This window comes from Caretta caretta, chromosome 3 (genome assembly GCF_965140235.1).
Source record: "Caretta caretta isolate rCarCar2 chromosome 3, rCarCar1.hap1, whole genome shotgun sequence".
Taxonomy (NCBI): Eukaryota; Metazoa; Chordata; order Testudines; family Cheloniidae; genus Caretta; species Caretta caretta.
In genome coordinates, this window is record NC_134208.1 from 134,118,218 (window position 1) to 134,134,340 (window position 16,123).

Below are 16,123 nucleotides of genomic sequence, written 5' to 3' on the forward strand. Positions count from 1 at the left end.
ACACAATAAATACCAGGCTATTGCTGCCAGAAACCAGAGTAATCTGGAATCTGTAGCTGCCTAAACAGAATAAAGACTCAATAATGCTGCATTAACATAATTAATGTGCATCAGTTTTCTCGCCAAAACCAAAGAGTGCCAGAAGTTGGTTTGAATGATGAGTCCAATTTTGAATGCCTCAGTTACAAAAAATAAATAGGAGATGAGAAATATCCAAATAAGGGCAAAGTGGATGGCCAAAGGTGAGATGTGACCAAATCAAAGACAGTTAAGACAAAGGAAAAAGTGTTTCTTTACCCAACACCATCAGTTGTAGAATTCACTGCCACAGGGTGCGGAGTCAGATAATGCAAGAAGACTATTAGGAGGACTGGATAATTTTATGGTCATCATTTACAGTGGCAATTATGCAAGCTAAGACTATGTTAAAAGCATAATGAAAGCTCTTGCTTCAAAACATAATTTGATTGGCTGTTGGGGGATGTTGGGGATAACTCCCATGTTATAGCATCGTATGACTGGCCAAGAAGAGTAATATCTTGCTGTCCTTGCTGTTTCCTCTACCGTGGCCACAGAAAGCTTGAAATGTAGTTGAACCACTGCCATTGCATTGTATGGTTTGAGGGCAGGCTGTTGGAAGACCATACACAAAAACTCACCTGCGCTACCTTGTGGTCTACTCCACAGAACTGTACTGTGTGAGAGAGGATTGTGAAGGAATTGGGGTGGGCATCGATGGCATGGATCCGCTGGATACAGCCCCTGTGTCGGAGGGACACAGTGCACAGTTCACAAGTCGTAAAAGTGACCATTGACTGCATGTGTTGGCGCCAGTGCCTTGGCACTGTTAGTTGCTGGTAAGGGGAACGTTCCATATATTTCCCCTTCCATAACCCTTTACATCGGGGTTTAAAGTTTCTCTGCACCAATAACCCTTTTGGGGAGAGAAGTTCACCCTTCTCTGAAGAATAAGGTATTGGTCCCTGAAGCCAGGAGTCAAGACTAGATGCTTTTTATGTATGAATTGATATGGTAATTCCTATGTTTCTAAACATTTCTCAAGCTTTCAGCACACTGAGATAAAGATGGTTTCCTGGGAGTAAAGAGGAGTGTGTGAAAGACACACAAGATTATCATCGGTTTAGGACTGAATTATTTTCACAAACTGAATCTTTTTAAATATGGTTTGATTTGTTTTGTTACTTGTGTCCACTAGATGTCACCAGTGTATGGCATTCTTGCCAAAGGAACATTGTGGTGTTGCATACATGTCAATTTGGAGCCTTATTAAAATGATTCTTTTATAGAAGAATGGACAATGAATAGAGGGAAGCAAGGTGAGGCAGGGAGATGTTTAGGGGAAGAAGTGATTGTCTGGAGATGTAATGTGAACATTTTGCTCCAGCCAGACTCAGTCACCTGCTGTGTAAATTCTGGCCTTTTTCCAAAATTATTGCCATAAGATATTCCCATAGTAATGTGTGCAACAACACTTCTGAGAATTCCAAACTACCTCTGAGGCCTGGTCTACACTACAAGTTTGTCAGATTTAGTAGTGTTAATCGAATTAACCCTGCACCTGTCCACACAATGAAGCCATTTTTTCAACATAAAGGGCTCTTAAAACCAATTTATGTACTCCTCCCCAACGTGGGGATTGGCGCTGAAATCAACATTGCCATTTTGAATTAGGGTTAGTGTGGATGCAATTTGAAGGTATTGGCCTCCAGGAGCTATCCCACAGTGCACCATTGTGACCGCTCTGGACAGCACTCTGAACTCGGATGCACTGGCCAGGTGTACAGGAAAAGCCCCGGGAACTTTTGAATCTCATTTCCTGTTTGGCCAGGAGAGCTCATCAGCACAGGTGATGCAGTCCCAGAATCGAAAAAGAGCTCCAGCATGGACCGAACGGGAGGTACTGGGTCTGATCGCTGTATGGGGAGAGGAATCTCTGCTATCAGAACTACGTTCCAAAAGATGAAATGCCAAAACATTTTAAAAAATCTCCAAGGCCATGAGGGAAGAAGCTATAGCAGGGATGCAACACAGTGCTGCATGAAACTTAAGGAGCTCAGACAAGCATACCAGAAAACCAAAGAATCAAACAGATGCTCCTGGACAGACCCCCAGACATGCCGCTTCTACGCTGAGCTGCATGCAATTCTAGGGGGGTCCTCCACCACTACCCCACCCCTGTCTGTGAACTCCGATGATGGGGTACTCTTTGCCATGTCTGAGGATTTTGCAGATGGGGAAGATGAGGAAGAGGAGGAGGAGCTTGAGGAGCGCACATAGCACACCATTCTCCCCGACAGCCAGGATCTTTTTATCACCCTGACTGAAATACCCTCCCAACCCAACAAAACCAGAGAAGGGACCTCTAGTGAGTGTACCTTTTTAAAATATAATACATGTTATGAAAGGAAGCATTTTTTAATGATTAAGTAGCCCCGAGGACTTGAGATGCATTCATGGCCAGTACAGCTACTGGAAAAGTCTGTTAACATGTCTGGGGATGGAACGGAAATCCTCCAGGGACATCTCCATGAAGCTCTCCTGGAGGTACTTTAAAAGCCTTTGCAGATGGTTTCTGGGGAGAGCAGCCTTATTCCGTCCTCCATGGTACGACACTTTACCATGCCATGCTAGTAGCAAGTAATTTGGTATCATTTCATGACAAAGCCTGGCAGCGTATGGTCCCAGTGTTTGCTGGCATTCAAGCAACATCTGTTCTTTATCTCTCTGTGTTATCCTCAAGAGAGTGATATCGTTCATGGTAACCTGGTTGAAATAGGGGAATTTAATTAAGGGGAAATTCAGAGGTGGCCGTTCCTACTGGGCTGTTTGCCTGTGGCTGAAAAGAAATCCTTCCCACAGTTAGCCATGTAGTTGTAGGGGGTGGCATTGGCTCTGAGCTGTTCACATTTGGCTAGCAGGGATCTTCCCTGATACCAGCCAGGCGGTGGGGGGAGGGGAAAAGCAATCATCCCAGAGAATTGGATGGGGGCGGGGGTTAGTTTGGTTTCTGCTGCTGCACATTAACGGGAAAACCACAGCACTAAATGGCCAAATCAACATTCTTTGCTTGGTATGGGAGAGGAGGGCGCTGCTGTTATGAAAGTTGCAGAAGCCAAAAGGCTACAGCTTACCATGGCCGCCTGCAAGCTGAATTCTGTTGCCTCGCTACTCAATATAAGATGCAAAATGCGAACTTGTACCAAAATCACACGTGCTATGTAATGTGAATAGTGTTGTTCACTGTGAAAGAGTATAGCCATTGTTCTGTAAAATGTATCTTTTATGTATCTCTTAAAATACTTCACTCCCTTTTTTTCCTCCAGTAGCTGCAAATGTTTCAAGCCTTCCTTCTCCATCCCAAAGGCTATCTCAGATAAGGCGACAAAAAAAAAAAAGCACGCACGATGAAATGTTCTCTGAGCTCATGCAGTCGTCCGGCACTGAGAGAGCTCAGCAGAATGTGTGGAGGGACACAGTAGCAGAGGAAAGTGGCTGATGAATGTGAGGAGAGGTGTCGGCAGGAAGATCAGAGGAGGCAGGATGCAACGCTTGGGCTACTGCGGGATCAAAGGGACATGCTCCAGTGTCTGGTGGAGGTTCATGAACGGCAGCAGGATCACAGACTGCCACTGCAGCCCCTGTTTAACCGCCCTCCCTCCTCCCAAGTTCCATAGCCTCCCCACCCAGACACCCAAGAACGCGGGGGGAGGGGGAGGGGGAGGGGATGCCCCGAGCACCCAACCACTCCACCCCAGTGGACAGCCCAAGCAACAGAAGGCTATCATTTAAGAAGTTTTAAAGTGGCCTTTTCCTTCACTCCTACCCTCCTCCCAAACCCCACCTGGGCTACCTTGTGAGTTATTTCCCTATTTTTATAATTAATTAATGAAGAATACATGTTTTTTAAATGATAGTGACTTTATTTCCTTTGCAAGCAAGCTGTGATTGAAGGGGGGAGGGCGGGTGGCTTACAGAGAATTTAGAGGCAACCAAGGGGGCGGGTTTTCGTCAAGGAGAAACAAACAAAAGTGTCACACGGTATCCTGGCCAGTCATGAAACTGGTTTTCAAAGCTCTGATACGCAGCACTTCCTGCTGTGCTCTTCTAACAGCCCTGGTTGTCCGGTTGTGCGTATTCAGTGGCCAAGCGATTTGCATCAACCTCCCACCCTGCCATAAACATCTCCCCCTTACTCTCACCGAGATTGTGGAGCACACGGCAAGCAGCAATAACAATGGGAATATTGGTTTGGCTGAGGTCTGAGCGAGTCAGTAAACTGTACCAGCAACCCTTTAAATGTCCAAATGCACATTCTACCACCGTTTTGCACTTGCTCAGCCTACAGTTGAACAGCTCCTTACTACTGTTCAGAGTGCCTTCATGAGCCAGGGCATTAAGGGGTAGGCTAGGTCCCCAAGGATAACTATAGGCATTTCAACATCCCCAACAGTTATTTTCTGGTCTGGGAAGTAAATCCCTTCCTGCACCTGTTTAAACAGACCAGAGTTCCTGAAGATGCGAACATCATGAACCTTTCCCGGCTATCCCACATTGATGTTGGTGAAATGTCCCTTGTGATCCACCGGTGCTTGCAGCACCACTGAAAAGTACCCCTTGCGGTTTATGTACTGGCTGCCCTGGTGCTCCGGTGCCAAGATAGGGATATGCATTCCATCTATCGCCCCACCACAGTTAGGGAATCCCATTGCAGCAAAGCCATCTAGTATGACCTGCACGTTTCCCAGAGTCACTACCTTTGATAGCAATAGCTCAATGATTGTGTTGGCTACTTGCATCACAGCAACCCCCACAGTAGATTAGCCCACTCCAAATTGATTACCGACTGACTGGTAGCTGTCTGGCATTGCAAGCTTCCACAGGACTATTGCCACTCACTTCTCAACTTTGGAGGCTGCTCTCATCTTGGTATTCTTGCGCTTCAGGGCAGGGGAAAGCAAGTCACAAAGTTCCATGAAAGTGCCCTTATGCATGAGAAAGTTTCGGAGCCACTGAGAATCATCCCAGACCCGCAACACTATGCAGTCCCACCAGTCTGTGCTTGTTTGCCGGGCCCAGAATCGGTGTTCCATGGCATGAGCCTTCCCCAGTAACACCATGATCTCCAAATTGCCAGGGACCGTGGTTTGAGAGAAATCTGTGTTCATGACCTCATCACCGCGCTGCCGTCGCCTCCTTGCCTGGTTTTTCAGGGGTTGGTTCTGCATAAACTGCATGATAATACATGAGGTGTTTACAAAGGTCATAACTGCTGTGGTGAGCTGAACGGGCTCCATGCTTGCCATGCTATGGCGTCTGCTCGGGCAATCCAGGGAAAAGGGCGCGAAATGATTTTCTGCTGTTGCTTTCACAGAGGGAGGGAGGATTGACTGACGGCATTTATCCATAACCACCCGTGACAAATTTTTGGCCCCATGAGGCATTGGGAGCTCAGCCCAGAGTTCCAATGGGCAGTGGGGACTTGCGGGAACTGTGGGATAGCTACCCACAGTGCACCACTCGGAATGTCGACGCTTGCCACGGTACTGTGGACGCACACCACCGAATTAATGTGCTTAGTGTGGACGCATGCACTCGACTATATACAATCTGTTCCCAAAAATCGACTTCTGTAAAATTGAGTACTTTCGTAGTGTAGACGTGGCCTGAGAGACCCACATGGGCTCCATTGGATCGTATGCAGCACCTGTATACAGGGCACTCGTAGTAGAGCTGACTGGAGCATGACAGTTCCATTTCATGGCAACTTAAGAGGTTTCAAAATTTATTTTTGTTCCTCAGTGGAAATGTTTTCACAAAAACTGAATTCTGTCAGCAGACATGGGAATTTTACATTCTGTAGGCTGGTGGTTAGGGTGCTGGTCTGGTGCTGTGAGAAACCCAGGTTCAAGTTCCTACTCAGCCTTTTTCGGAGCAGAGCTTTTCATCCGAAAAGATTAAAATCAGGTAAATTTGGACTTGAATCTGGGTCTCCCACATCCCTGGCTATTATCATAACCCCCTCACCCCTTTATATAGTCTCGGGTGACCAGATGTCCCAATTTTATAGGGACAGACCTGATATTTAGGGCTTTTTCTTATATAGGCACCTATTACTTCCCTCCAACCCCTTGTCCCAATTTTTCACACTTGCTATCTGGTCACCCTAATAGTCTGTCTCTTCCTCCACCCGAAAACCTTCCCCACGAAAGTTTAGTGGAAAATGCTGTGTTCCTGAAAAATGTTTTGGCTTCTAAACAGCATATTTTGCTGACACTTCATGTCAGCGAAAGTGCTCGGACATGCTCTAACTCATACCCTACTCCACTGCTATTTTGATCAGTTTTATCTATTGACTTGGGAGTGATGCTGGCCGGCTGTGAAGGAAATTATGTCCCCTTTTTGTTGTGAAGGACAGGTAGGACAGGAAACGGGAAACTACTGTTTCCCTTCTCTCACCCTTTGTCTGCCTGGCCTATTTACATTGTAAACTCTATAGAGCAGGGACAGTCTCTTAACATGTGTTTATAGTGTGCAAAGCACAATGGGGCCCTGATCTGACTTGAGACTTCAAGGGAATAATACAAATAATAATAATTAATGTGGGCAGCAATGTAAGATTGCACAAAGGCCCCTAATTCTGCAGGTATCCAGATCTTGTTAATGTACATTAACTTTCCTTGACCACAGAATAGTTAGAGTTCTAAAGCAATTCACTGTCAATATTAAAAGTAATCCTTGCACCTTTTAGAGTAACCTATGATGTATAAAATACATATTAATCTGATGTACATGTGTCAAAACATTTGTTTAATAGGTGACCATTATCACACAATAGAGAGAGTGAACTTCTAGTATAACCAAATAAATAAGATAAGGAATTTAAAAAGAAATGTGGCTTTTCCACAATGGGTTGGCTACAAAATATAGAACTTTTTGTTAAAATAGAATACTTTTTTCAAATGTTAATTAAAATTTTATCAGCAGCTATCTTTACTTTGAAAGAGTTTGAGCAATGAGATTATTCAAGGGGGGATGAATAAAAGAAACTAATTTTGACATGCATCCGACAAAGTGGGTATTCACCCACGAAAGCTTATGCTCCAATACATCTGTTAATCTATAAGGTGCTACAGGACTCTTTGATGCTTTTACAGATCCAAACTAACACGGCTACCCCTCTGATATATAATTTTGAACTATTTTATGCTCTCCATAAATGTCCTGTTTTCCTCATTAATTGTCTCATATGAATACCTTTTGCAAAGTATAGTGAAAACTATAGAAGCTTGGTTTTCATGGGCACCTCTAAGTAGCATTAGATGGCATTGCAGAGCTTTAGTAACCCCAAAGAGTTTTGCTTTGGGTTACTAAAAATGCAATCTTTCTGTAATGGTTCAAGATAGATTTATTTAACACATTTATATGGTTATGTTAACATGCTGGTTTGGATTTTAGTTCTTCAGCTCTGTTTAGAAGTTTATTATGAAGTAGCTACAGCTGTTCCACAGTTAAGGTTGTCTCATTTTTCATTATAAGCCTAATTTTTGCTTTCTCCCTTCACATCCTATCCTGCCCCCACAAAAATCCCCAACCAAAATCCTTTCAGTATCCAATTTAGAATGTTTGGCCTGTGGCCAATGCACAATTTATTCTGAAAAAATTTCATAGAATCATAGAATATCAGGGTTGGAAGGGACCCCAGAAGGTCATCTAGTCCAACCCCCTGCTCGAAGCAGGACCAATTCCCAGTTAAATCATCCCAGCCAGGGCTTTGTCAAGCCTGACCTTAAAAACCTCTAAGGAAGGGGATTCTACCACCTCCCTAGGTAACGCATTCCAGTGTTTCACCACCCTCTTAGTGAAAAAGTTTTTCCTAATATCCAATCTAAACCTCCCCCACTGCAACTTGAGACCATTACTCCTCGTTCTGTCATCTGCTACCATTGAGAACAGTCTAGAGCCATCCTCTTTGGAACCCCCTTTCAGGTAGTTGAAAGCAGCTATCAAATCCCCCCTCATTCTTCTCTTCTGCAGGCTAAACAATCCCAGCTCCCTCAGCCTCTCCTCATAACTCATGTGTTCCAGACCCCTAATCATTTTTGTTGCCCTTCGCTGGACTCTCTCCAATTTATCCACATCCTTCTTGAAGTGTGGGGCCCAAAACTGGACACAGTACTCCAGATGAGGCCTCACCAATGTCGAATGGAGGGGAACGATCACGTCCCTCGATCTGCTCGCTATGCCCCTACTTATACATCCCAAAATGCCATTGGCCTTCTTGGCAACAAGAGCACACTGCTGACTCATATCCAGCTTCTCGTCCACTGTCACCCCTAGGTCCTTTTCCGCAGAACTGCTGCCTAGCCATTCGGTCCCTAGTCTGTAGCTGTGCATTGGGTTCTTCCGTCCTAAGTGCAGGACCCTGCACTTATCCTTATTGAACCTCATCAGATTTCTTTTGGCCCAATCCTCCAATTTGTCTAGGTCCTTCTGTATCCTATCCTATTTGTCGTTATTCAGACAAACTGTTGTTTAGATCTGGGATATAGAAAAAATCAGTTAATCATATTTCCAATATTCTTCGAGCACATTTTTGCCTGGCTATGGTCTGACTTGTTTAAGAACCTCCAAAGACGTTTCAAAGATCTTAGTGAGCTCTAATACACAGGTCCCCATTTGAGATGATCTATGTAAAATCAGACTAATATCATAGGGTAATATAAAAGGGCTGTTGGTGATTGTGGGAATGTAATGCACTGAGTCAGTAGAGTTAGACAAGGAAGCAATGATCCAAGCTCCACTCAGACTCTTGTCACTAAACAATTCCTAATATTAAAAAAAAAGTCTAAGGAAATTCCAACACAAACTTTATTAAGCCTGGTGCATAGGTTCAGAGTACATGCAAGTATGTATATCAGCAAAGGTATGGGATGCATCTAAGAGACCATTCCCAGTCCTGAAAGAGAATTCTAATGCAGAGGCCCCTATGCCCGCATGGAGCCCTTTTGATCTCCATAGGGCTCCATGTGGCACAAGTAATTGCCCACTTGGAGCTCTCCCTAATGACATTTAATATGTGTATGTGATAAAGAAATATAAACACATGGGCTAGTTTCTAAATGATCTGAAAGGATAAGAAGATAAAACAAACAAACCAGGTTGACCTCATGTTAAAAACTTCTATGTTATTACCTTAACATTGTTACTATTTCTTTGATGGGATGCGCTTGTGCCCCCTTTTATTCACAAGAGGCCAGTTACTTACAGATATGGGAGATGATGACTCTGTGGTGCTAGAAGGGAACAGACACAATATACTCAGGATGCAGAACATGCCTTCATAAGAGTAGCTCCTCAGATCCATGAACAAGAGCTCACAGAAATATCTACCCAAAAAAATTAATGTGGCTCAAAAAAAGGGAAAGGATTCCACATGATCTAGCTCTGAAGCATCAATGTCTTATTCAAAATGAAGAGTAAACGTTAGCTACTTCTAATAGGAGGAGTATATCTTTGAAAAGTAGGTTGAGAAAGATAAATCAATATTTCAGACAATTCAGGTTTGATTAATTTTGGAATGATTATTTCATCATAGAAGGCAATCAGGTTGGTCAGGCATGACTTGCCCTTGGGGAATCCATGTTGACTATTCTGATTACCTTCCTCTCCTCCAAGTGTTTCAAAATGAATTCCTTGAGGACCTGCTCCATGACTTTTCCAGGGACTGAGGTGAGGCTGACCGGTCTATAGTTCCCTGGATTCTCCTTCTTCCCTTTTTAAAAGATGGGCACTATATTTGCCTTCTTCCAATCATCCAGGACCTCCCCCGATCAACACGAGTTTTCAAAGATAATGGGCAATGGCTCTGCAATCACATCAGGCTATATAATCACACCATATGTTCAGTGGAAGTCCCATCCTTCCCAATAAGTAGACTAAACCAGTGGTGGGCAACCTGTAGCCCATCAGGGTAATCTGCTAGCAGGCTGCGAGACAGTTTGTTTATATTGACCACCTGTATGCACGGCCGCCCACAGCTCCCAGTGGCTGCAGTTCGCCGTTTCCAGCCAATGGGAGCTGCAGGAAGCAGCGGCCAGCACATCCCTGCAGCCCACGCTGCTTCCCGCAGCTCCGTTTGGCTGGGAACGGTGAACTGCGGCCACTGGGAGCTGCAGGCAACCATGCCTGAGGCCAGCCAATGTAAACAAACTGTCTTGCGGCCCACCAGCAGATTACCCTGATGGGCCGCAGGTTGCCCACCAGTAGCCTAGACCCATATCTCCTGGGTGAGAAACTTCCCCACCCCTATCCCTATGCCACTAGCTCTCCCCTAGTTTCTGATCTCACTGTACTAATGCCTGGCTTCCCTTTCCCTTTCCCTGGCCAGAAAATACCCCCCAAACCCTAGTGCCCCACTCATATTCTCCAATTTAAAACTACCTCTGTCAAGAAGAGTCCAAGTAACATCAAAAATAACTAGGTCTGAACTATTTAGGGCATACTCCTCTAACTCCAACTCATGTGAGTAGTATTGAAGTGAGGTGAGTATTGAAGTAAGTCAGGACTACTTGCATGAATAAGGGTTCTAGAATCTGCCCCTTGATGTGAACACAGACACACTAAGTCTGATTCTACAGTCCCTTCTCAGGCAAAATTTCCCATCGACCTTAGAAAAGTAGTTTTTCCTGAACCAGGACTTTAAATTACCTTTAAATTACCTGTGCATCTGAGGCCAGTTGGGGTAATGGGTCTACATGTGCTAAGATCTTTAGGGTGGGGCTTGTGTCTTAATATGGTATGTCTGAACTACAAAATTAAGTGGACTTAAGTTAGGTCGACCTACAGCCACCTGAGTAATTAAATCTGCTCTTCGTGTCCGCACTACACTCCTTCTGTCGGCGGTGCGAGTTCTCACCAGGAGTGCTTTGCACTGACTTTTGTGGGGCACTGCCATCAGGATCCTGCTGCCAGCCCAGGGGCAGAAGGACTCACAGCTCAGGCTGTGAATGGCAGCAACAGTCAGTGTAAGCAATGCAGTGTCTACACTGACACAGCGTTGACCTAACTACATCAACCTCAGCACTACGCCTCTCATGGAGGAGTTATTAGACTGTTGTAGCAGGTGAGTTAAATTGGCAGGAGGAACATTGCAGTGTGGACACTTACACAGTTAGGTTGATGTAAGCTACCTTACGTTGACCTAACTCTGAAGTGTAGACCAGGCCTTAGAGTCTAACAGAATGGAGCCTTGATCCCAACTGGGATCCTTTAGGAGCTATTGCAATATAAATATATTATAAGTACACTAATGAGCATAAAAATGCAAAATTTCATTTGAAATTAGAGATCAACCAGGCTTCTGCATTCAGCATGTAGATCACACAGTCACTGCAGCTCTGCCATTCCTGTCTGAGGAAAGAGGAAAAAAAATGAATATTCACAACTTGTTTTTGCTCATCTGAGATTATCATGGGCTGTGTCATTCTCTTTTTCTCTGTCTTGTTCTTTGAACTGTTAAGGGAAGGGTAGAGGAAAAGGAGACAATTAAAATGTGTTCTTTCTTACCTGATTCATTTTGGGACTTTTATCTCAGTTCTGTTTAGGATTTTGCCCCTAAGCATGTGTGTGTGTTTGGGGACAAATAATCTGAAATGTGCTTACTGAGTGAGGTTCACTGGCTGTAGAGAAGTAACTAACCTTTCTCTTCTCCTTACTTTGGTGGTTACTAAAAATTGACTTTGAAAAAATTCTCACACATCTGGCAGTAGCAACCACTCAACAATCATCATCACACTCACCTGGCCTCATTAGGCTGTCAATACAAAAAATCCTCTGAGGCATTTACCATTGTATTTTTGGCCATTTCTCCCTAAAGTGCTTTCCCTCCGCATAGTTCACTGGGAATTTGAAAGTGCAAAAATCTAAAATAAAAACAAAACAAAACAAAAAAATCGCTGCTCGGTCTCTGATTTCCTCATTGTGTCATTCTTTGGGCTTGCTGATAGTCAGTCATAAGTGAACAACACTGCTCAAGAGGACATTCTATTGTTAGCAATTCTACTGTATTTATCAAAACTCTAATTTGTTTCAATGTTAGCACTGTATTAAGGAATGTTCATCTTTAGCACAGTGTTCGAAAACCTACAGGCCCTTTCTTCTTTCCTTTTATAAATAAAAGCCGTGGTGCTAACTAAAAGGGAAAGTAATAGATGCCTGCAGTTAGAAAGAACGATTGCTGTAGGACGCCTTTTCAACACCCATCAAACCACGCCACAAAGCACCGCACTAGGGATAAACATGGGAAGAGGCTTTTCACGTCAGATTTTCCACACTTCCACTCTAGCATGCCTGGGAATACAAAGAGAACAGCCTTTATGGTTTCCTAATAGGAGCTGTTGAGAAAGCTACCTACTTTCCTGGTTTTCTGTATGTGCACAAAAACTTCAGTTTAGGGCTTGGGAAATAAATACAATTTGTGAACCATATTGCATAAAGAAGGGGCATTAGCTGCTCAGAATATCAGAAAAATCTGGGATTTAGCTCTGGTTGCATGTGCTGCCTTTGGAAAGTCACTTAACCTTGTGACTCCATATTCCAGTTTTTACAGAGGGGGAAGGTAGTTACCTACTTACCTGACAAGGAGGTTGAAATGGCTCACTTATCTTTGTAAAGCACTTTGAGATTTTTGAATGGAAGGTACCATGTACATTTAAATTATGACTAGAGTTGAGATGGTGTAATCTGGAAGAAAGATAATACTCTATAACAATGTTAGAAATGGGTGAAAGGTCATCATTGTAAGGCGAGTAGAGGGTGTGGGTTTTTTTTTTAAATCTGCTTAATCAATCGCTACTCTCAAAATATTTTAGAATTTATACTGTTTATTTTCCTCACAAATATGCTGTTTGCATCATGATGAAATTCTGGCAAGTGTAGAACTTACACACACGCAAAACAAACAACAGGCTTGAACATCCATTCTAGTTGCAGGAGCAGAGGTGTGTCTAGCCAGGCAGAACTCTGATGACTGCACAGAAAGCAGGAGGTACACTGTGTAACAACATTTCCCCCTTTCTGGGACCCTAGGAAAGCTCTTCCTTGGTTGCTTAATAGAGTCATCATTCTCCTGGGTTTTGGGGGTGCAGATTGAAGCAGGGGCTTAAAAAAGAGCTATGCTGCTGGGGAGATGTGGACCAGTGCAGCAGAATCTACGAGTGGCTAACCATGCAAAGAAGGCTTCTGTCTCTGAAGATCTGAGAGTGCCCTTGGTCCTCTGATACTGTGGGAATGGGAAGCATTCTCCACTGCCCACTCCATTGTTCTCCCATGAGACCCTTCTACTAGAGTGAACTAACTCCTGAAAATTCCATAAAGTGAACTCTGGAGTATTCAGTTTCCTCCTGCTCTGTTCTCATGGGTTTCTCCAGGTCAAAGGGCCGTGTAGTCCATAGCTGTTGCTGAATGTACTTCTTTATCTACTTGCTTCAACACCGTGACACAGAATATCACCTCTGCATTACAATAGATAATGTATGACATCACAAATCAAATCAAAGGGATGCTTTTATACTTAGGCAAAGGACTCTGTAGAACAATTTCTAATGGTAAACTTACACATTTTTTGCTGTGTTCTCAATCATAAGAGTGACTCAAAACCCCAGTTCAAATCTTCTTGGGCAATTATATGGAAATCTGCTTCATTCAATCTACCACCCTGGAACCTTAGTCACGGACCAGCAGCCAATTTGCACTCTAAGCTGATTAAGGATTTTGAAGGTTTTTCTTTAGGCAGTGATACTGCTAGTCACCATAGAAATACAACACATCTAAGCCTATTAAAAACTAAGTGTACTGTTAAGAAGAAAAACATAGAGCATTCAACATGACATCCGTTACTTTTCCTGTTGCTAAGCATGAGTAATAAGATCATAGTTACACTTATATAAGCAATTACTGTGCGGTGCTATCAATGCTCATCACGCTTCTGCAGACTGCCTTGCAAAACAAAGTAGAACATGTGAACCAGGAAGTCCTGGAAAATTAGGCATGTTCATGTACTTTTATATATGATTTCCATGTGATAAACTGTAGGGGCATGTGATAAGTGTACCAGTATTCTCCTAGACTCCTTGTTGTTTCTGAATTCATCAGTAGCCACAGCTGGGAGAAATCTCCTTTTCCATCAATGGCTGGCAGGAAACTGCACCTGCTCTTGTTGGAGTTGGACTTCACCACAGTGTAGCACCTATTCATGACTTCCAGGTTTGATTATTGTAATTCTCTGTATCTAGGCATGAAAATGATGGCCTTAAAGGATGTACTGGCCTGTAGTTACGGAATTGGTCTAGGACTCTGAAGCCCTAACTCTTCAATTCTCAGCTTTTCCTCAGACTTCCTGTGTGACCTTGGGCTAGTGACTTAATCTCCCCAATTCTGTATCTGCAAAACAGGGAAATTATTTATTTGTTTTATGATGGTAGCACCTCAGAGAGCTGCTCATGGTCTAGGACCCCATGGTGCTAGGCCAGGGGTGGGCAAACAACGGCCTGCAGGCCAGATCTGGCCCCTCAGGGCTTTGCATCCGGCCCACGGGATTGCCACCCCCATGGCACTGTGGGCCTCGCACTGCTCCCAGAAGCGGCTGGCACCACGTCCCTGTCCCTGTGCCCTTGCCTCCAGGCACTGCCCCCCGCAGCTCCCATTGGCCGGGAACGGGGAACCACACCCCAACCCTCTGCCCTGAGTCCCCTGCCACACCCCGCACCCCTCCTGAACCCCAACCCCTTTTTCTGAGCCCCCTCATACATCCCTGTCATAAATATAAAGGGAAGGGCAAACACCTTTAAAATCCCTCCTGGACAGAGGAAAAACCCTTTCACCTGTAAAGAGTTAAGAAGCTAGGATAACCTCACTGGCACCTAACCAAAATGACCAATGAGGAGACAAGATACTTTCAAAAGCTGGGGGGAGGGAGAAACAAAGTCTCTCTCTCTGTCTGTGTGATATTTTCGCTGGGGACAGAACAGGAATGGAGTCTTAGAACTTAATAAGTAATCTAGTTAGATATGCGTTAGATTCTGATTCCTTTAAATGGCTGAGAAAATAAGCTGTGCTTAATGGAATGTAGATTCCTGTTTTTGTGTCTTTTTGTAACTTAAGGTTTTGCCTAGAGGGATTCTCTATGTTTTGAATCTAATTACCCTGTAAGGTATTTACCATCCTGATTTTACAGAGGTGATTCTTTTTCCTTTTTCCTTCTATCAAAATTCTTCTTTTAAGAACCTGATTGCTTTTTCATTGTTCTTAAGATCCAAGGGTTTAGGTCTGTATTCACCTATGCAAATTGGTGCGGATTTTTATCAAGCCTTCCCCAGAAAAGGGAGTGTAAGGGTTGGGAGGATTTGGGGGGGAAAGACGTTTCCAAATGGGCTCTTTCCCAATTACATACTTGTTAGACATTTGGTGGTGGCAGCGATAAAGTCCAAGGGCAAAAGGTAAAATAGTTTGTACCTTGGGGAAGTTTTAACCTAAGCTGGTAAAAGTAAGCTTAGGAGGTTTTCATGCAGGTCCCCACATCTGTACCCTAGAGTTCAGAGTGGGGAAGGAACCTTGACAACCCCACACTCCCTCCTGCACCTCAACCCCCTGGCCCGGCCCTGCATGCAGTTTTCCCACCCAGATGTGGCCCTTGGGCCAAAAAGTTTGCCCATCCCTGGCCTATAATGTGACTCCAATGTGGGCTGTTGAGTTCCAAAGACCTGCTCCCACTGTGCTCCATAGCAAAAGTCCCATAATCTTCCCTAATGGCTGGATCTGATCCCAGAAGCCCCCCACTTGTGGCTTTTTTAAATCTCAGAGACGCTGTTGACTTTCTCTCTCTCTCTCTCTCTCTCTCTCTCTCTCCCTTCTGACAGGAGTTTCTCATGACAGGAGTTGCTTCAAAAAGCTGTTTCAGGTTCAATAGTGGATGCACTGCATTTCTTCTGTAGCCAGTGGCCTAATGAATTAACTTCTTACTGTGTATATCTCATAGTCAGGACATTTTAATATATTCCCAGTTCAGTAACCAAGAACGCTTTCATGAACATGACCATTTTATGTG